This window comes from Grampus griseus, assembly GCF_964374135.1.
Source record: "Grampus griseus genome assembly, chromosome: 12".
Taxonomy (NCBI): domain Eukaryota; kingdom Metazoa; phylum Chordata; class Mammalia; order Artiodactyla; family Delphinidae; genus Grampus; species Grampus griseus.
This window is the reverse complement of record NC_139006.1, coordinates 28,672,801-28,694,213: the sequence shown is the minus strand read 5'-3', so window position 1 is coordinate 28,694,213 and position 21,413 is coordinate 28,672,801. Positions and strand designations below refer to the sequence as shown.

Below are 21,413 nucleotides of genomic sequence, written 5' to 3'. Positions count from 1 at the left end.
CCCTGCATTGGCAGGCGGATTCTTAACCACTGCACCACCAAGGAAGTCCCCTAGATGCTTTTGAAGCCAGACATTCAAGAACCCTTTTGGAGCCTGGCCATTAAGTCAGCCACACTGAATCCACAGTAGGCCTGAGCAGGACTGTCCTGGTGATTCAGAAGAGAGGGTAGAAGGATGCCCAACCCTTCCCAGCCAGGACAGCTCTCCACTCTCCTCCCCCTGCAGGTCAAGCACACGGGGACGGGGCACCAGTGACCAGCGCACCAGCCATCCTTCTTCCGCCTGGTCAGACAAGGACAGGTGGGGAGGGTATAAGAGCTGACAGCCTCTGAGCATCCCCTCTGAGCCCGACAGTCATGTCACGGGATGCTCTCAACAGCCCTGGGGTGGGCACTATTCTTACCTGCATTTCACAGATGAGAAAACCAAGGTGCAGAGGCACCAAGTGGCTTACCAAACCCTAAGCCAGTCAGCAGGGGAGGCAGGATCTGATTCGAAGTTCGTGTAATTCCCAAGTCTGGACACACGGCCACGGAGATTTTAGATTCTGGGGCCGACTCTGGCTAGTGGGGGTGGGGACTTCCCTCCCTCCCGCCAACCAAACACAGACGTGGTCTGGAGTCTGCACATGCGTCCCATCTGTTACCATGTGCATTTAGAGTGTGATGGACATCAGAGTTAGCATGATGTTGACTTAGAGAAACGCATGTTTCGCCAGATTTTTGACAGCACTACCTACGAACACAAGAAGGGCACGTCCTTGACAAATGTTTGACTCCGGGCAACTGTCTCAATGCCTGATGTCAAAATAACTGCATTGCATTGAAAAAGCCAGTCTCAAAACATAAACAGTCTAACAAGAGTCAGACGCACACGGTGCAGGCCAGAAACAAAGCTCTTTATGCCTGTGAACCCGCCGTACCCAGAGCACAAGCCCTGCTCTCACAGCAGTCCCTCCCGAAGAAGCCACAGTTTGACTGAAAACTAGCACATGACCCACCAGCCCTGGGCTGCTCAATGCAATGAGGTGCATCATTGCTGCCCGCAAAGACAGGTCACGCCAACCAAGTAGCAGTTTTCCCAACATCCCCCCCGAAATACTACCTGCAGATTTTCCCGGGCTGGGTTATAACTCAACAATGGAGAAATTTAAACAATCTAATGTTGTGATGAGTTGAAACTAATGGGAGAGAAAAGCTAAGATTTTTAATTTTGATACTTTGTAAAAGTGCCGAAACTCCAGGCTTCCTCAAGTGATATCCTCACCCCGAGCTGTGCGTACAACTTCCTGGGGGGACCTGGAAACAACACTGCTCTCTTCGTTCTGCAAAAGGTAGTAAGTACTGCCTGCTCTTCTCTTCTGAAATATTTGACCCCAAAGCTTTACTTTGCTCTCTTCTGACTTAAACAGGAGCTACGTTATTTTTAAACAGGAGCTACGTTATTTTCTCTATGTAAAATGGAGGAGTAAAGTCCATTTATAAACTAAATGAGCTACCTTTTCAGCATCGTCTGGGCTCAGTCCTGCCCACCCTCTCACCACCCCTTAGGGGAGCTGAAACAAACCCACAGGCTTTCCTGTGCTGGGAAAAATCTCCCAGGATGGAGTATCCAGCCCACATCCTCATTCTGAAATCGGGTGTCATGTGTTCACCAAGCTCTACCTTCCTGACTGCCGAGCAGGTTCCTTTCTCAGCAACGACAGGAATGAGTCAGGACAAAACTCAAGACCTTCTCCACCCCGGTTCTCAAGTGCATGGAAAGCCAATTCATCTGAGAGAACAAGTCACTCTGCAGAGCGTACAGCTAGGGAGGAGCCAAGGGCTGCTTGGGGCTCCTCCGGCTGGAATGGACACAGCGCACTGGGCAGGTGCCCAGAGAGGGGAGGTTCCAGGCCAATTATTAGGAAGTAGAAAGAATACCAAAGACCTCCAATATGAACAGGAAGTCGTTTTGTCCCTGAAAAAGGCCCACAGAGGGTTAAAAAGTAAGATAATGATGAGGAATCAATGTCCCCAAAACTCGGTACCTGTGGGAGGATGCACGACACAGGTGCAACACACACCTGTAAATAAGTGAACTCCTAACAAAGCACTGATACTCCGACCTAAAAGCCCATGGGTTCTCCCCTAAGGAACAGCAGTAACATCTGTGCTACAGGCACTTGTCAGAGGCAGAAACTCAGCATCTGTCCTTCCTACCCTGCCTGTGAGCGAGAATTCCGCGTCTGGAGGTGGGCCTCGGAGCACAGGCTCGGCCCCGGCAGAGCTGGGGACGTGAGGGAACAGTCAAAAGCAGCCCCTGGTGCAGACAGTCGGAGCCACCTGGAAGCCCAGGTACAAGCTTGCCAGGTGATTCTACATGATCACGGCACTGAGAACCTTGGCCAAAAGCAAATGCATCCCTTTGTTGCCTTGGAGAATCTGAATTTTTATCTTGCGAATAAGGTAAGAAAGGAAATAGCTGTGGTTCTTTTATTTACTGAAGCGATTGTCAGAGTGGGGTTCACAGCCTCTAACGGCCTCCTCTTCCTGAGGATGAATACGTGGAACCAACTCCAAGCTGAAGCGGGAAGAATTGCTCCACTTCTGAGAAACCCACTGGTTTTCATCCCACGGACTCGGAATTCTTCAGCTAACTACTTCCCTCTTTGACCTGGCTACTTAAATGCTTGGAGTTTCCTATGAACCCACCTCTGCTAAAGTCTGCAGAACCTTGGGAATTTTATCCCTGGGTTTATCTATTTTCTATGCTATGTATCATGCTATATGTTATTAGACGGATAGAATAAGCCATTTTACATCCTATTTGGAATAAAGAGAGATATAAATAAAAGATCAAATATATTTAATTAAAAATTATATAAGTATTTTGTATGGAATTTTTGACAGTCCTGAAGGCACTGAATTATTGAAGGCTGGTTTCACCAGTATAACCAGCATCGTCCTATTAAGTTTGTCCTGTGGAATACACTGGGAGAAAGTAACATTAAAATTAATTTCCAAAATATAAAAACAGCTCGTACAGCTCAATATTAAAAAAAAAAACAACAATCAAAAAATGGGCAGAGGACCTAAATAGACATTTCTCCAAATAAGACATACAGATGGCCAACAGGCGCATGAAAAGATGCTCAACATCACTAATCATTGGAGAAATGCAAATCAAAATTACAATGAGGTATCACCTCACACCGGTCAGAATGGCCATCATTTAAAAGTCTATAAATAATAAATGCTGGAGAGGGTGTGGAGGAAAGGGAACCCTCCTACACTGTTGGTGGGAATATAAACTGGTGCAGCCACTATGGAAAACAGGATAGCCACTATGGAAAAAACTCCTGGGCATATATCTGGAAAGATGAAAACCATAATTCGAAAAGGTACATGCACCCCAGTATCCATAGCAGCATTATTTACTAGAGCCAAGACATGCAAGCAACCTAAATGTCTATCGACAGAGGAATAGATAAAGAAGACGTGATACACATATACAGTGGAATATTGCTCCGCCATAAAAAAGAATGAAATAATGCCATTTGCAGCAACGTGGATGGACCTAGAGATTATCATACTCAGTGAAGTCAGACAGAGAAAGACAAATATCATATGATATGGCTTATATGTGGAATCTAAAAAAATGATACAAATGAACTTATTTACAAACTCACACAGAAGTTACCAAAGGGGAAAGTGGAGAGGGAATAAATTAGGAATTTGGGATTAACAGAACAGATACACACTACTATATATAAAATAGATGAAAAGGTCCTATTGTATAGCACAAGAAACTATATTCAATATCCTGTAATAACCTATAATGAAAAGAATCTGAATATATATATATATATAAAACTGGATCACTTTCCTGTACACCAAAAATATTGTACATCAACTATACTTAAATTTACTAAGTAAATAAATAAATAAAACTGGGTGAGAAGTAAGAATACAACGGACAGTATCACACGGTTTTCACTGGCTCAAATACTGTAAGAGGTCCTCAGCACACCCTAACACTACTTTAGCATCTTAGCTTCCGTATAAATTTCTTCTTCTCCAGATCCCACTCACCAGAATTACTATAAAATAACATAGCCATCAAAATCATACCACCTATTCACACAGAATTCATCATATTATATTTGGATAACGTAAATTACTTGCAAAGAAGAGCCACAAGCCTTCAAACTGCTGAGCGGAGCAATATTATTTCTAAGGTGTATTTTCTTTCCCTAATTTTTAACCCAAACTTATTCAATGACAGGAAATTAAAAGGAAACCATTCCCCTGGCAAGCGTAAGCCAACGCCCTTATTTAAGACTCTCCATTCATTCCAAAAGTTTTAGGTCCAATCCCAGTTCTCCTTTACCCCCCACCATTTTTCAACACCCATGAGCTCTGGGATATGGTTCCCTGAACGCAAACTTCCTGCGTGAGGACAGGTCACACCTCTGGGGGAGGCATGGCACCGTAGCCATCAAGCAGCACGGTAGTTAGGGAAGAGCCCTGAATCAGAATTCCAAACTGTGGAATTCTCCTCTGTTGGCTCTGCCACTTCTTGCTTGGCTTTTGATGAATTATGCAACTTCTCTTCAATTCAATTTATTCATTGGTAAAATGCAGAAGAAAAGAAATGAATTGAGCTCCATGCAACCCATAAGTATAGTTGAGACAGACAAATTAGATCACATAGGATGCTTTTAGAAATTATAGACTTCAGAAACAAATTTATGGTTACCAAAGGGAAAGGTGGGGGAGAGGATAAATTGGGAGACTGGGATTGACAAACGTGCAGTGCTATAAATAAAATAGATAATCAACAAGGACCTGCTATATAGCACAGGGAACTCTACTCAATATTCTGTAATAATCTATATGGGAAAAGAATCTGAAAAAGAATGGATATATGCATATGTGTAACTGAATCAATGTGTACACCTGAAACTAACACACTGTGAATCAACTGTATATATCAACTGTATAAATATAAAAGGAAAATTAAATTAAAAAAGAAATTATAAACGGCAACGATTAATTTTTCCAATTTTTTCCATGTTTCCACAGATACGTAACTGATGGGTCCTTACACAAAATAAGGGACCCAAGGGCATTGCCTAAAGCATGACTAATTTACAAAATTGGTCCTAACAAAATTCACACTGTCTGTAGGTTTCCACAGTGAGGATGAAAAGAGGGAAGAGATATGGGAACATATGTATATGTATAACTGATTCACTTTGTTGTAAAGCAGAAACTAACACAGTACTGTAAAGCAATTATACTCCAATAAAGATGTTAAAAAAAAAAAAAAGAAAGGAAGAGGGAAGGGAGGAGGGGAAAGAAAGGGGGTGGGAAGGAAATACACTTGGACACTTAAGAGTCATAAAGAGCAAGGTGCGGTCTGCACACATGCAGCCCGGGGGCAGAGCTGTGCTGGGCAATGATTAGGTGGCAGGAGCACACGCTCTGAAGAATTTAACACCCGGGCACTGACTGGACTTCTTCCCGACAAATGAAACGTTCTATAGGCAGAAAGAGGGAAAAAAGCAGTGCCAAGTTCCAGAATATGGTAGAGACATCGTTTTAACAGATTTCTTGAAAACCAGGCTGCTTTGGGGAAGGTTTCTGTGATGCCCCACGTCTGGCTTTATTTTACAGTATTCTCTCCTTGCAAATATTCAGGCAAACCCTGTGAATTCTCCTAACTCATTCTCCCCTTTCTTCTCATCCCCTGGACCTAAGGAACCCCTTTCTTAAGTTGGATCCATTTAAAATGCACACGAACACACTCCCACACATGCACACACACGTTTTCTTCCCCTTTCCATCACCACCCTCAGGATCAAAAATTAGTAAAAACATGCTAAAGCGCTTGATATGTTAAGATCCCCCAAGGATATCGCTTCCTGATGCTTTATTACGAACAGGTGCATTAACCTCCAGCTGCTTTAACCTCCGCATCCCCCCTGCCCACTCCAGAGGCACAAACAGACGCGCACCCTTTAACCGAGAGCTGTACAAGTCAGAACAGCTTCAGATAAACTGCGCGCAGAAAGTCACAGGTGACGTGGCCCCACCTGCACATTTCAGAAGGCTCAAAAAACACACAGAGGGGCTTCCCTGATGACGCAGTGGTTGAGAGTCTGCCTGCCAATGCAGGGGACACGGGTTCGAGTCCTGGTCTGGGAAGATCCCACATGCCGCGGAGCAACTAGGCCCGTGAGCCACAATTACTGAGCCTGCACGTCTGGAGCCTGTGCTCCGCAACAAGAGGCCGCGATAGTGAGAGGCCCGCGCACTGTGATGAAGAGTGGCCCCCTCTCGCCGCAACTAGAGAAAGCCCTCGCACAGAAACGAAGACCCAACACAGCCATAATAAATAAATAAATAAATAAATAAAAATTTTAAAAAAAACATATAGAGTTATTGGCCAGACGTAGCCTCAAAGACGGGCTGCGTATTAATGACGCCCAACTAAAATCAGAGCTTTCGGTAAATGCTCCTCCCCATTCTCTTTAGTTACATAACATACGATATACATTTATACATATTATTTACATAGTAGCAAACTTTAGTTATTTGTGCTGTTATTCCTATTATTGACATGATGTTACACTTACACATTGACTCAGGTTTCCAAGTATAATCTCAGAATTAGATTGGAAACTCCTTCAGTTTAGAGACATTGGTTTATTTACATTTCTTTGTATCCTGAGTCCTAACTTGGCAAATCTCCAGTAAAGACCTCAGAGGTAATGGGTATACTGAGAATATAACGAGAACATAACTGTCATCATCACTATTGACAGAATAACTATATCACGTGTCTGTGGGACAATCAGGTACCTAAGTGGATGTTTTGCTGCCATTCCTGAACGATAGCATGAAAGGACTGGGCTTGCGATGCTCTGTAATGTTCAGGACTGTATCACTCATATAGAAAATGCATAGCCTAATATTATCTATGCACTTAGTCTAATATTATCTATGTATTTATATAAGGGTTACTTTCTGACTTTATACTTATGGTAGGGCACTTCCCTTTCTGAAATCTTTTCTCCCACGCTTTGGTCCCGCCACCATAATGAACCTCATTGTCAGGGTGAAGAGTGTATTTTGGTCTCATCATTAAGTCCTTGCACTAGTGCTGCTTTCCTTTCCAGTACGTTTGATTTCCATGAAATTGGATCCCATCAGCCTCCTTTCCCCCAAATTCTTGTTTTTTCATAACTTAAACTCCAGCAGTACTCACAATAAAGGGTTACTTTAAATTATCTTTATTTTTCTAGAAAAAAAAAGTATAAATGAGGCCAAGTAAATGGGGTTAGTGGGAACCGTCTAAAAGGCCTTGAAATGCCACCGTTGGAGCTGTTTTGGAGAAAGCAGCTCCCTCTGGTGCAAACAGAAACTTGTCTCTGGACGGGTCACATTACCCAGCCCAGAACTTGGGGTGTCTTCTGAAGGTGTGAGGACGAGGAGGAGGAGTCTGGTGTTGGTATCTGGATGGTCCATGGCAGGTGGGAAAACTGGAAAATAAAGCCTGAACCGGGCTTCCCTGGTGGCGCAGTGGTCGAGAGTCCGCCTGCCAATGCAGGGGACACGGGTCGTGCCCCAGTCGGGGAAGATCCCACATGCTGCGAAGCGGCTGGGCCCGTGAGCCATGGCCGCTGAGCCTGCGCGCCCGGAGCCTGTGCTCCGCAACGGGAGAGGCCACAACAGTGAGAGGCCCACGTACCGCAAAAAGAAAAAAAAATCCTGAACCACTGAATGGCCTGTCTTCAATTAAACTGCTCTCATCATTGCCCCTAACCCTCTGGGGTGACTGGCCAGGGGGACCCTGAACGGTGAGGTGCAGGTACCCGTGGACACTTGGAGATTAGATGATGCCACACTACTCACACGCTCGCCAAATTCAATCACAAGGCTCCAGGAAGGAGGAGAAAGAATAATTGCAGACCAAGCCCAGCGGCTGTGAAAGGCCCACACAGATCGGAGGAGGGGCATACTGGGCAGCGTGGCCCTCAGCCCAGGGAGGGACAGAGATGTGATTTCAGAGCAAAACAGCACATAGAACCCATCCTGCATTCCAGACACTCACTCTCATTGTTCCTAAAGGTCAGTGGGTTTTTAACTAAATAGTTCGAACTGGAGGAAACCGTGATTTCTTCATTGTTTATTTTCCAGTATTATCGCCCCGCATCTGTGGTCCTTTTGTGTTTAGACTAAATTTGTTCATTTTCCCGCTCCGTCAATTGTATGGATCTTCTTAACGTGGGAAAATAGTACAAATTATTGTTGCTTGAATACCACTTGTAAAAAATATAAACTTTATATAATTTGGAAAACTGAGTAAAACATCCTGTAAGGAGCCCATCTACTTGTTTCATCTTCACCTCATTCTCCGACAGTGACGTCTGTGCAGGCACTATCTATATTGACACTTTGTGCAAAATGCAGCTACATCAAGACTTATACCTGGAACTGAGCAGAAAGAGTGTCTACGCACCTATTTTAACCACGTCCCCACTGTCCTGGTCAAGAAGGCCATATTCCGAGCCCCTGGTAGGCGAGCATCCCCTGTCCATACATCTATTTCACACTACTCCTTAAAGACCAAATGTTCTCTCCAGGAAACACACTGTCCCACAGGAGGAACGCAGTGCGGGTCACCATGTAACCATCTCCCCCAAGAGTTATAACATGTGTGTTCATTCAGGCCAGTCTGGACGGGTGTGTTTGATGGGGCGTCACTGCAGTGTCATACTCTTTGGGAGGCAGGAAAGGGATACAGGAGATAAAACCCACAGCAGTTGCCATGCATTGTAAACCATCACTAGGAACCTTGAGCTAGTGACTCAGGGACCACAACCAACCTGCTAAGTTGAATCAAATGTATAGTTAAGTGAGACACAGAAAATACTTCTTTAGTGTATTCTTCTGCTGATAACTTTTGGTTTCAGTTTTATCAGCACGCTGGCTCTAATCCCAAAACAGCTCAGCGAAAAATGTTTTGGCAAAAGAGGGGCATATACTAGAGACAAGTTTAATCAGCTAACTCGAAGACCAGCCTGATCCCATTTCCAACGTTTTGCTGTTATCATCCCATATTTGTATGAATGAATAGCTGATAGGGTAGATCAACATTTTGCACGAAACTGAAAAGCAGAGTTTAGAAATGCTTGTCTCCTGGAGCGCAAACTGAGCCAAGCAAATGGTGACTTGAAAAGGTGGGGCATCTACAGCCATACATCCTGAATGCACCCGATCTCATCTGAAAAGGTGGTGAATAGTTCCTTCCTGACACACACACACACACACACACACACACACACACACACACACAAGTATGATTATTATTAGGGCTGCCAGATTTTAGCAAATAAAAATGCAGGACATCCAGTTCAATTTGAATCTCAAAAAAAAATGAATAATTTAATTTTTAATAAGTATGTTCCATGTAATTGGGGACAAAATTATACAAAAAAATTATTTGTTACTTATCTGAAATTTAAATTGGCCACACTTTATTTTTTCCAGTAATCACAATTATTACATATACATATGTATGAATGGACTGTAAATAATTTGATTGTCATTTTGTCAGAGAGATTTTGTCTCTGTGTAGAAGAGAGGTTGAGAGAGAGAGAGAACAAATCTATAGGTTAAACAAGACATGAGAATAAGAAAAATTCATGAAATTCATGGGGAAAAAGTATCCACTTTCTCCCAAACTATATATACTTCCTGAAGTCAACAGAGAGCTTACTGATTTTTTTAATAATCCTACTGTAAGTGAAAACTGTCTCATCAATATGTTGGTACTGACATTATCCAAGAGTTCTGATAACAATCCTTTCATAGCTTTCATAATTAGGATACATTAGAGCCATAATTGGGGATACAAAAATGTAGGAGACAGTTATATATATACACATATGTATAATTATATGTTTATATATATATATACATATATATATATATATATATAAAAACTGACAAACATCTGGCAAATTAACCTAAACCTCTTCCTCGTTTATAAGGTGGGAAAATACTATCTCTTAGGATATTGTATTATAAGAAATAATCAAAGTAAAAGGTCTTTGTGAAATGTGAAAATAAATAGCATTATTATTACATTAATGAGTCATTTAAACACTGAAAGCTTAAAAAGTGCAAGCTTCTTCCACAGCCCTCCTCTGCACCATTCCTGTAAGGACACTAACACCCAGCACATCCAGAGGTAGATCTGTGTCCCAGGTTTAAAATTCTAGGCCTTAAAGAAAAAAATGCAGAAAAAACACAGCTAATTGCAAATCAAATATAGAGAACACTTCACCAAAGAAGTTGTGACAACTTTACAGAGGCTCTCCTCAACCACACAATTGTCCAAGATGTCTTAATATACCTTAAAGAAAATTCGAGCCACAATTTTAGGAAACCCCTTGCAAACAGTATGACAGTTCTCCTCTCCTACTTCAAGCTCTATGTCACTAGAACCCTAAGCCCCAAATTCTAGCGCAAAACGTACACAGTTAACTCTTGTTATTTGCACTAGTGATGCTCTATGACGTTGCCCTGAGCTGAATGGACAGTACGGGGAAATACAGGTTCCTGGGAGCCTCTGGTTACAACATGTTCATCAGCCGATCAATACATAACCTGTTTAAAGACACCTTATTCAATAGATTCATCAACAGTGAACTCACGGCCAACAGTACCGTGAGCCCTGCTTGAACATGGTCTCTCTGATAAACGTACTTTCTCCATAAGGCACATCCCAGCCTTCTTTTTCTTCTCATTTTTTTTTAAATTGAAGCATAATTTATTTACAATGTTGTGTTAGTTTCAGCAGTACAGCAGTGATTCAGTTATATCTTGATATAGATAGATATAGATAGATATTCCTTTTCAGATTCTTTTCCATTATAGGTTATTACAAGATATTGAGTAGAGTTCCCTGTGCCCTACAGTAGGTCCTTGTTGTTTATCTGTTTTATATATAGTAGGGTGTATACGTTCATCCCAAACTCCTAATTTATCCCCCACCTTTCCCCTTTGGTAACCATAAGTTTGCTTTCTATGTCTTTGAATCTGTTTCTGTTTTGTAAATAAATTCATTTTTAGATTCCACATATAAGTGATATTTGTCTCTCTCTGACTTACTTTACTTAGTATGATAATCTCTAGGCCCATCCACGTTGCTGCAAATGGCACTATTTCCTCCTTTTTTATGGCCGAGTAGTATGCCATCATATACATATACCACATCTTCTTTATCCATTCATCTGTCAATGAACACTTAGGTTGCTTCGTGTCTTGGCTATTGTAAGTAGTGCTTCTATGAACACAGGGGTGCATATATCTTGTCGAATTAGAGTTTTCATCTTTTCCGGTTCTACACCCAGGAGTGGGATTGCAGGATCACACGTTCAGCCTTCTTGCACTTAGAAGCACAGGACAGCACTTAGCACTACGCTTGGGGCCATTTTAAACGGCAACATCACCAACACAAAGAACAGAAACGTGGCACACATGGCACTAGCTAGACTGTAAACAGGACACTTGTTCACAGTCTGAGCTGAACCCAGAAGGAGAGCCTCGCCTTGACCTTCCTCGGTTGCACGTGAGTGGCCAGCAACTCCAATCCCCTGCTGCTCTGCTTGGGTCTGACAATGACCATGAAAGCTGTGTGACCATTATTATTTTGGGGTCACAAATAAATTTAATTCACAAATACAGAATATGCCAATGATGAGGGTCAACTGTATTTAGACTTTAGAATGTAGTCTGAAAAGTTAAACTTATCCTTTAGTATCACCAAATGGAGAGTAAATTTCTGGATTATAGAGCTATGTTGTTTACTTTTGCTTTCTGTTGTATTACCAGTTCTTAACATATTATTTGCAAAGAGTAAACGCCTCATAAATATTTGTGACACGAATGAGTGAATGAATGAATCAATCAATCAATACTTCATCCTGTCCCCCACTCAGTGTAAGTCTATCTTTCTGTGACAGACTATCCCAGGAATTAATGCAGGGGACTCGTTCATTGAGATTCTGTTAGGGTGTTACACACAAAGTCCAAAAAACAGCAAAACTCCGGACCACAAATATGTTTAAATTCCCCGGGTAACCATTCTCTAATCATCCCTCTTTCCAACTAGCCGCTGCCCCATTTCCAAACAAAAAAGCCTAGCCCAGCCCAGCTTTCAGAAGCTTGGCCTCCTTTCTCCCTTCTGCTTGCACGTGAGCCGATGAAAGGCCTTTGTGAAAGCTCTGGCTGCTGAATATTTGATGAGCAGCATCTGGTTGAATGACAGAGCCCGTCACTGCTATTTAAAGACAGGTGCAGCCCACCAGCCCCCATCACCACTGTCAGCTCATCAGATGAACGAGTGTTTGCCCAACACTTGTCTCCATGAACAAGCAGCCAGCCGCGACCAGCATGCATGATCATGCCTTCCAATAAGCTGGCCGTTGAATGAGCCTGGCAGCAAACAGATAATTAATCCTCACCTATCACGCAGTCCGCTAGCGAGTAACTGTGGAACAAAGAAACAGCAGAGGCAGGCAGTAAGGCCTCTGTGACCGGAAGACGCTGGTCCTGCGGCTTCGGTGCCCATCACTCCGCCGTCCAGACCCGGCCTTGCTATTAGCCGCTTCCTCTGCTCGCTTTCTGCCTCTCAACTGAGAGGAGCAGTGATGGATCTTTGCAGCCTCTGCATGGCCAGGTCCCTCTGGGGAAGCTGAGGCTGGAACCTTACAGACTAACAGCTGCCGGGTAATTACTCAGCGCACTTCTCAAGAATGCTGAGGAAGTTAGGAGGGGAATTGACAGGATCATGTTGAGTAAATGGGGCTCATCTTCAGGAAAATTGTGTGTTGCTCTAAAATGTGCTTTCTCCTCCTTTTTTTTTTTTTTTTTTGCAGGGCCACTGCTAGCTTCGCTCACCCATGGGACGCCTTCCCCTGGAAGCACACAATCCTGTACTGGAGTAGGGACCCCTTCCCCCAGAAGCACACAATCCTGTTGTTTTGGTCAGCACAACAGGGGCCAAAATCCAGCCTTCACGGGCCCTCCTGGCCAGGGCCCTGTGTCAGCAGGTCTTAGATGACCCACTCAGGCCAGGGACACAGACTGTGGAGGGAGGGAGGGCAGCAAGGCCGGGGAGAGGGAGAGGCTGGGGTGCAACTCGGTGATGGCGGAGGCTCAGACAACCCCACAGGAAGCTCCAGAGCTGAGACAGCAGGACTGTCCCAGAACAAGGCAAGGAGACCCCACCATAACCAGTCATCAAAATGGGGGCCACATCTACCACCTGGAGAGACCCTCTCAGCTTGGGACGGTTCTCAGAGATGGACGGACAGGGCCGTGAGCCCTCGGCCACCATCATGCCAAACAATGGAGAGAATCAATGCCTTGATCCTAAAGAGGCGTGTGTGTGTGTGTGTGTGTGTGTGTGTGTGTGTGTGTGTGTGTGTGTGTGTGTCTGTGTGTGTGTCTGTGTTGGGGGCACGGGGACATCCCCACCCAGGCAGCAGCACCAGCTTGCCAGGCACCCCTGAATCTTAGAAGAGCAATCTTCCTCTTGCAGAGGCCGTTATATCCAAAGGAACCTGATATGATGGAGCAGAGAACAGTCCTTTGCACCCAATTGCCAATGGACCCTGTAACCCTGGTCATGGGTGGCCAGGCTGCAGGGGGACAGACAAAAAGAGGCCACTCCAGGACACACACATGCCCGGACTCCAGGCCGTCCTCCTGCAGGTCTGGGGCTCTGGGCGGGGCTCCAGGCCAGCCCACCCTGTGTCACCAGCATCATGGGCGCCAGGCCAGCAGAGGAGGCGGAGAGTGGCCTTCCCCAAATATTCCTTAAGTGCACAGAGTATTGGCAACTTGAAAGGCAGGATATATATTTATGCAAAACTAACTTAAAAAGTAAATGGAGTGAGAATGGAAAGGAGGAAGGAAGGAGAGGGGATGAGGAGAATGGAGGGAGAGGGTGTGCTAAACGGTGAGTTGGGCGTTCACAAGGAGCAGTGTCACGGTCACCCGGGGCACCAGCACCCAGCCAGCCACCCACGACAGATGCGCAGTGATGCTCATTCAGTGAACAAAAGAAATCGAACACATACTGTGTATCAATATCATACGACATAACCTATTGAATGAGATCAAGAAATGTGAATGGTCTTTTAGTCAATACATAATAAATGAATAATTTTTAAACATTCAGAAAAAAAATTATCCTTGGGATTCTCTTCTCTGCTTAATGCTGAGCAAATATCCTAAAAGGTGGTTTAAAGTACAATAACTGTCCTCTTATACTGTCATAAGGCAGCTGGATTACATGCAAAATCCCTCCACTTATTTTCACTCTGTATTAATTTTATAATAAAATCAGTCAAAGGTGGGAAATGCCTCGGTCGGTAACTGAATTATTTATATTAGAAGCTTTCACTCACTGGATCAAATTTTTAAAATGTTCATTTGAGGAATTATTCATGAACCTCTGTGTGTTTCTCAGCTTCTTTGTCTGTAAAATCAGAACAATACGAATTCCTATCTTACAGGAGTGTTAGAAGGACTCAGGGAGTTGCCGTCTAGAAAGCTTGGGGGAGCTGCCCCGCAAAGAGCAAGCATGTGTTATCTACTTATTTTTCTTCTAATGAATAATTCGCACTGTTTGAAAGCTAAATGTACGTTGTCATCTCAAAGGGTTCTTTTGTATGAATCTGTGCAAATACACGTGGGTCTGTTTAAGAGAAATAGTTACCCACAAAGTAAAGCCTAGACTCTAACAAGTGAATCCATCAGAAATTAGTCTCGTCCAGACTTTGAAGTAAGTCAGCTTCAAAACTGCAATAAATTGACTTCAAATACACACAGAAGCAAATCAAATCAGTTGAACCCTTTCAAAGGGAAAATAAATTTTTAAAGTAAGAGAAGAGTGATGATCTCCTTCTCTGGGCTCTTTAACCATTGTTCAGCACAGAGCACAGGGAGGTGTGTCCATGAACTTGATCCCACTGGCAGACATCTTAAGGTTCTGATCAAGACCAGCACCAGGACTCAACAAGGAGGAAAGCGGGACTCTGAGAACCGAAGGAACCTGCCCACGATCGTGCTGTTAATTCACATCCTGGGGCCAGAGAGACTGTGCCATTCACTGTACAGCGTCCAACTACCCAGGACGGCGTTGACCAGGCACAAGTAAATGTTTATCAAGTGAGTAAACAAAAGAAAAGTGATTTGAAGTGTGAATCAGCAAACTGACATCCAGTCCAGGTGACCCCCTTCCCTGTCATGACAGACAGCATCTAAATAACAGGTGAGGCCACACTGCAGATTTGGTTTATCACAGCCAGAGTTTAGGACTTGTGAAAACCTCTCCTTAGTCATAATAATACGACCCAATGTTTCCTGAGCTGAGAATTATATGTGTTGCCTCAAAGTTCTTCTGTGTCACTGAATAGTTTTTGCCAAATCCAAAACAACCACCGCCCCCTCAAAAGGACAGATAAAGAAACCTAAAAGACCTATCACTAATTTATTCAAAAGTTCAAGAAACAAGCATCTAGTCATTTTGGTAGCCTTCTGTTTGGTTGTGAGCTGATATTGGTAATAGAACACCTACCCCAAAGAATTTGTTCAATTAAATATTTTCTTGCCTTTTGCTTTATGATGACATAATAAACCAGATGGTTTATTATGGTATAATAATAATAGTATAAAGATTAACAGTGTTTTCAACAAAAACCAGATGCAAGCAGTTTAAAATATCTGCTACTATTTCCTCTCTGACGTCTAAACACGTCTTTACAAGTTACAGACCTCTTTGCCTCTTCATGTCGGCAAATGGAACATCATTTTTCTTTTCTCAGGGAGTCTTTAGTGATTCTGGTAAAGTGTACCCTGGGTCAGAACCTCAGGGCAAGGCCCTCTGGTGATTATTTTACACACACATACACACACACACACACACACACACACTCTACTCCATGATGATTACAATTTCCTCTTAAACTAGGACTCCTTTTCAGAGATGGAGAGAAAATATTCTTCCCTATCATCTTGGAATAACTTTGGCAACAGTTTACAAAAGTGAACTTGACCTGCTAAAATTTCACTTGCTCACAATTGTCCTCAAAGCACAGTGAAGCCTCTCGATTACCGCCCGTCTAATTCCATCCACCCCCTCCCAAATGTTGAAAGAGATCCCCAAAACGAGAAAAACTACCTTCTTAAAAACTTTTGAGTTGTAAACACAAGCAAATACAGAAAAGGAACTGCTACCTTGCTCAAAATAACAGAGCAAAGTTAATTAGAAAAAAAAGATATTTCAGAGACCCACTCCTTTCCTAACAGGGAGGAGAAAATCTTCATGAAACCCCATATTGAAAAATATTTGGAGGGCAAATCCTGAAAGTTTCGCCCTTTTGTTTTCCTTTGGCAACGTGACCGCCTCAGCCGAGGGCTGGACCCACATCTGTGTTTCACCTGCTCCGGGAGGACCTGGCCTTCGTAACTGAACAGGGAGGCTTAAATTAAGAAAGACCCACCCAGCACCCAAAGCCCTTCCCTTTCCTCCACCACTGGGAGTTCTGTTCTCACCTACTAATGTCATCCGATTTCAGAGAAGGCTCCCAGTGAGTATGAGTCCCTGGACTAGAAGACAGCTTTGCTGTTAGAAATAATTACCCTCCTTAGACAACACTCATCTCTGCTCCTTTGATGTGTGTGTGTGTGTGTGTGTGTGTGTGTGTGTGTGTGAGTGTGTGTGACATAAACATTTCACACATGAACTGATTAGATGATGATGCTTCTAAGATATCTTTGCTGTAGGTCAACTGCTAATATTGCCCAGCAAGTGTTGTAGTCTTGACATTTGGAGCATTCCTTTTTAAGCAGCCCCCAATTAGTAAATGACTCTCCCCAAAAAAGAATGGAGAAGATCCTCTTACCCACCCCAGCCTGCAGGAGGGCACGTGAACAAAGACAAGCTGCAGGCAGGACCAAGCAAGCGATTTCCAGCAAATCCCAGATTTCACACTGTAGCCAGATGTGTGTCTCTCACCCCAGACCCCGGACACTTTATTGATAAAGTTAGAGCTGTCGTTTATCCAAAGTGCATGCAAGGATGTAAAAATTTCTGTTGAAACCAACTGAAAAAGACTTGGGACTCTGAGCATTTACAAAATCAAAATCTAATAAAGTATGGTCAGGTGCAGGGAATGGAGCAGTCTATCCCCTCACTGTGCAGTGTTCCTAGTTGGTTAAGTGGATTTATAACCCAGTGTGTTTTCTTTTCATTCCAGAATGGAGGGGGTCCTGCCTTTTCAATGCATGATTTTGCTAACCTCTAATTAAATGAGTTAGCACACAGGGAGTGCTTACAACAGTTCCTGGTACATAGGAAATGTGACATACTATTAGTACCCTCAGTTCACGGATCTCTGCAGATACTCCCTCTGAGCCTCTGGTCTGGGCCAGGTAGGTGCAGCCTGACTCTTGTGGTCCAGATTCCCCTGTAGATCAAGCTAATCAACACCTCCTTCAGGATGTTGCCTTCTCGCTTCCGCATCTCATTTTGCCTGATATCCTAGATCTCGTCTATCCACACAAACCCATCATGGAAAGATGTTCCATGTGTTCGTCATTCATGTGTATCAACCAGGTGCTCTCATGTCAATAAATCTTAAACCTCCTCACCAATCATGAGGAGTCACCTTCAGACACTTTGTTTTATACTAAATACTCTGGGTTTTGTCTTTTTCTTTTCTAAAATTGACATGACTGATTTCATCACCAGTTTTTCCCTCATCAAACTTGACTCCAAATACTATGAGATCAGACCCTCCTTAAAAGGACAACGGTTTGCCACCATTGAGCCTATTGAAGGCAAACTCTAAAGGCAACTGCAGAGGACTAATTTGAGGTCAGTTCCAATGACAGCGTCACTGGAATACATCTATGGCTTCCAAAGACAACCTCTTTGAAAGAGCTACCATTCAATGATATACATAAGAGCCAGCATGTTTGGGAGGCCATGCCAGTGAAGAACCATGTTTTCTTCTCATTTTTATCCTCCACACACCCAAACATAGTGTTCCGTGAAGGGCAGTCTCTCAATGAACATTTGTTGAAAGAAATAAACAATCACACTTAATAAGATGTATTTTCTATATAACATACACGTACGTCATCAATCTGCACTGATGCAAAGGAAAATGTCTCCTTTAAACACACCCATATTATCTCTCCAGACGCTTGTGCCCAGGACCTGGTAATCTATCAGCCAACAAGTATTTATTAAGCGAGTGGGTTTCCCTCCACCCTTGCAAATCCTGAGAATGGTGTTCCATCCTGGGCATGAGTCAGACAACACAGTGGTTAAAAGCGTGGCCACCCACACAGTGCCCGTGTCCTGGGGCTTGTTCTTACGCCGCCCGAACTCAGGCTTTGTCTGTAACATGAGGACTTCTGATAATAGTTTTTAATAATAATGGCAGCTCCCTCAAAAGGTCATTGTAGGAATTAAATTAATTGATGCCTGTAAATAATAATACATACTTAGTAGGCAGTGCCACTGGCTCTCTAGTAATTGGTTACTTAATAGAAATATTATTTAACAAGAAAGGCTGGAAATCACACAATTCTTAGCTGATATCTAAAGAGCACAAGGAAAAATCTTGAGGTTAGGACTAGCCATGAGATCGAGATTTCTAAATCTCTGACGTTCAAAGTAATAACGTTGTGCCTCAAAATAACAGTCGTATTGTCATGAGCCAGTACGTAATGAGTATATACAGTATATGGACTTCTTCCACATCTCGTACGATTTACCACTTACATTCCATCCAAAGAAAATACCAACCCTCCCACCATACTGGCCGATGGGGGTACTCATTACACATAAGGTATAGGAAACCTAACATGCGTCTGGTTAAAGAATTTAATATCTCATCAACCTGGAATATTTGGACCACCTGAAGTTAATTATATATTAGTTCCTATTTAATGGAGTGAAGTCTCAATTTAAATGCAAAGCACACTGCTAACTGAACAGCAAGCAAAGATTTACTGCCCTTCCTACAGTATCACAGGCTTAAACAAAATGCCTAACGTTGTACGGAAAAGCATAGAACATTTTGATTTCTTCAATTACTTCATATCCCCTGATCCCCAATAAATCTAAAATAGCAAACTCCCATAGCCTATCGCCCTGCCCGAGCTTCTGTCCCCAGAGGACAGACGGGTGTAGGTGATGAACTGTTCTGTGACGTTTGCTCTCGTGGAGGTTGAGGGACGCAGAGGACTAGGGCTGCATTCCTAAATGCTCCTAGAGCTCTAGACTCTAGAAATGAATGCGTTCATTCATTCATTCCATAAATATTTACTGACTGCCTGCTACACACCAGATGCTGTCTCGTAGCCTGGAAATGCAGCAGTTAACAAAACAGCAAAATCTTAGCCATCTTCAAGGGGGTGCATTAGAAGCGACTCAGTGAATAAATGTATCAAAGTGGGGCCTCGGCTCAGCCTCGGGTGAGACCCTGGAAGGCCGAGGGGCCAAGGAGAGCATCCCAGGAGCCGAGAGAGCTGCCTGGGTGGAGAGACTCCCAGCCCAGGGACAGGGGCTTCGCTGAGACCCCCTGGGCACTGTGGGACGCACTACACCAACATCTGACTCTTGCTGAGAAATCCAAGGAGAAAGAAGAGAGGGAGGAATTGCACACTGACTGATGGCAGATTCAAGGTGCGTCTCCTCCGGGCCCCAAGTGTGCATGCCTGTGACTCTGTGTGTGTGTGTGTGTGTGTGTGCACCAAGTGTGTATGTGTGTGTGCATGTGTGGCAGAGGACCTACACCGCCAGGCAGAGCGGATGCCATTGGGTTCTCCCAGGTGACACTGGACTTTCCTGTTTGTGAGAAATGAGTATCAACAGGAACTTGAAAGGCCGAGTGTGTGTGACCCCCCCAAGGCCCCCTGCAAAGCCACACAGCCATCACCCTTCCAGGCCCATCACCGTCTGCATGGACACCACACAGGCATCATCCTGGACCACATGGCCCAAGCCCTGGACCCCACCACAAACGCCCGGCCTGGGTGCCTCGAATCACAGATGTGGAAACGCCGGATGGGGAGTCCTACATGTTCACAAAAGTCATATGGGGGCCTCCCTCCCTCGAGTCCCTGTGCGTTTTCAGACACAGCAAATAAATGAGGTTATGAGGTCTCAGCCACACCCCTCAGGAAGGACGGAAGGACAGGACACACAGTCCCAGCCCTGCCCCCAGGTACCAACTGGAAAGATGCCTGCGGGCTCCCTTTGAGCTGTTCGTCTCTCAGCGCCTGGGAGGGAGACATGGCAGACACCTGCGCACGGTGATGCTGTCTGTGCTCTGACCTTGTGACACTTTGGTGATTCAGGATATTTCTCCCCACACACAGGAGCCGCTCTTTGCCTCTGATTTCACGTTTCACCTATGAGTTTCCTGACCGTGTGACTCCCTGTGCTCCAGGCACAGACAATGGGCCACTGACACACACGAGGACTAAGCCGCACATCCCAGGTCACCATCACCCCTACAGAGACCACTGGGCAGAGCAGGGCTGGGTAGTTTGGGAAGAAGGCAAAGCCAGGCATCATCACATTAAGTATGAAGGGGAATCCCACTGACCTGGTTTCCAGGTAAAACAAGGGGACACCCTGATAGAAAAGCAATAGATCATTTAATGGAGTACAAACAGGTACTCATTTTTAAAGCACTTAATGCTAAATATGTACGAAACCTCCTTTCTTTAAAACGTGAGCTCCCAGCCATGAAATAGGAGTCACCTGTATGTTATCAACTTGGTTCTGAGGCCAGAAGCTACTCTGTTTAAACATCTTTGCTTACGCTGGACTCTAGGAATCAGGCTGGAGTGGGTGGGGTCCCGTGAACAGCATATTTTTGGTTTGATGAGGATTTGTATAGACTCACATTTCTCTAGTCCTTCTTAATTTTGTGTATTAAGGACTTAAGTGACTTAGAAGAGCTATTATTTAGATTCTTCTTAAGGCAGGAAAATCAACATAGCATCTGCAGTCCTAACCATTAGGATGAATGATCAAAAGACCCACAATCAATGTAATAATAGTCAGGGGGAGAATGGGAGAGATAAAGTCATGATTTTAGGCTCTGTTTCTACCAAGTCTCTACTGCTTTTCCTGAAGAGTCAGCACCGTGAGCTGGCAACCCGGAGCCATGGCCATCCCCAGGTCAAACCCAACTTTCCATCCCTTCCTGTAAACATACGGCCATCACACTCACTAAGGCACTGGGCACAGTCCTTATTTCTTGTAATGGCACTGTTTTGAAAAACAATTAAGTTAACTCAGTGCGGTTTAACTTCTATCGTTGT

The 21,413-nt window shown here is 44.0% G+C and overlaps 1 protein-coding gene across 4 annotated transcripts in view; it reads right to left on the bottom strand.

The window, feature by feature from the left end:
- PIEZO2 (piezo type mechanosensitive ion channel component 2) overlaps positions 1-21,413 on the bottom strand; it is a gene marked incomplete at its 5' end in the record, with an annotated part of 334,873 nt that overhangs the window by 250,326 nt on the left and 63,134 nt on the right. The window lies entirely within an intron of this gene.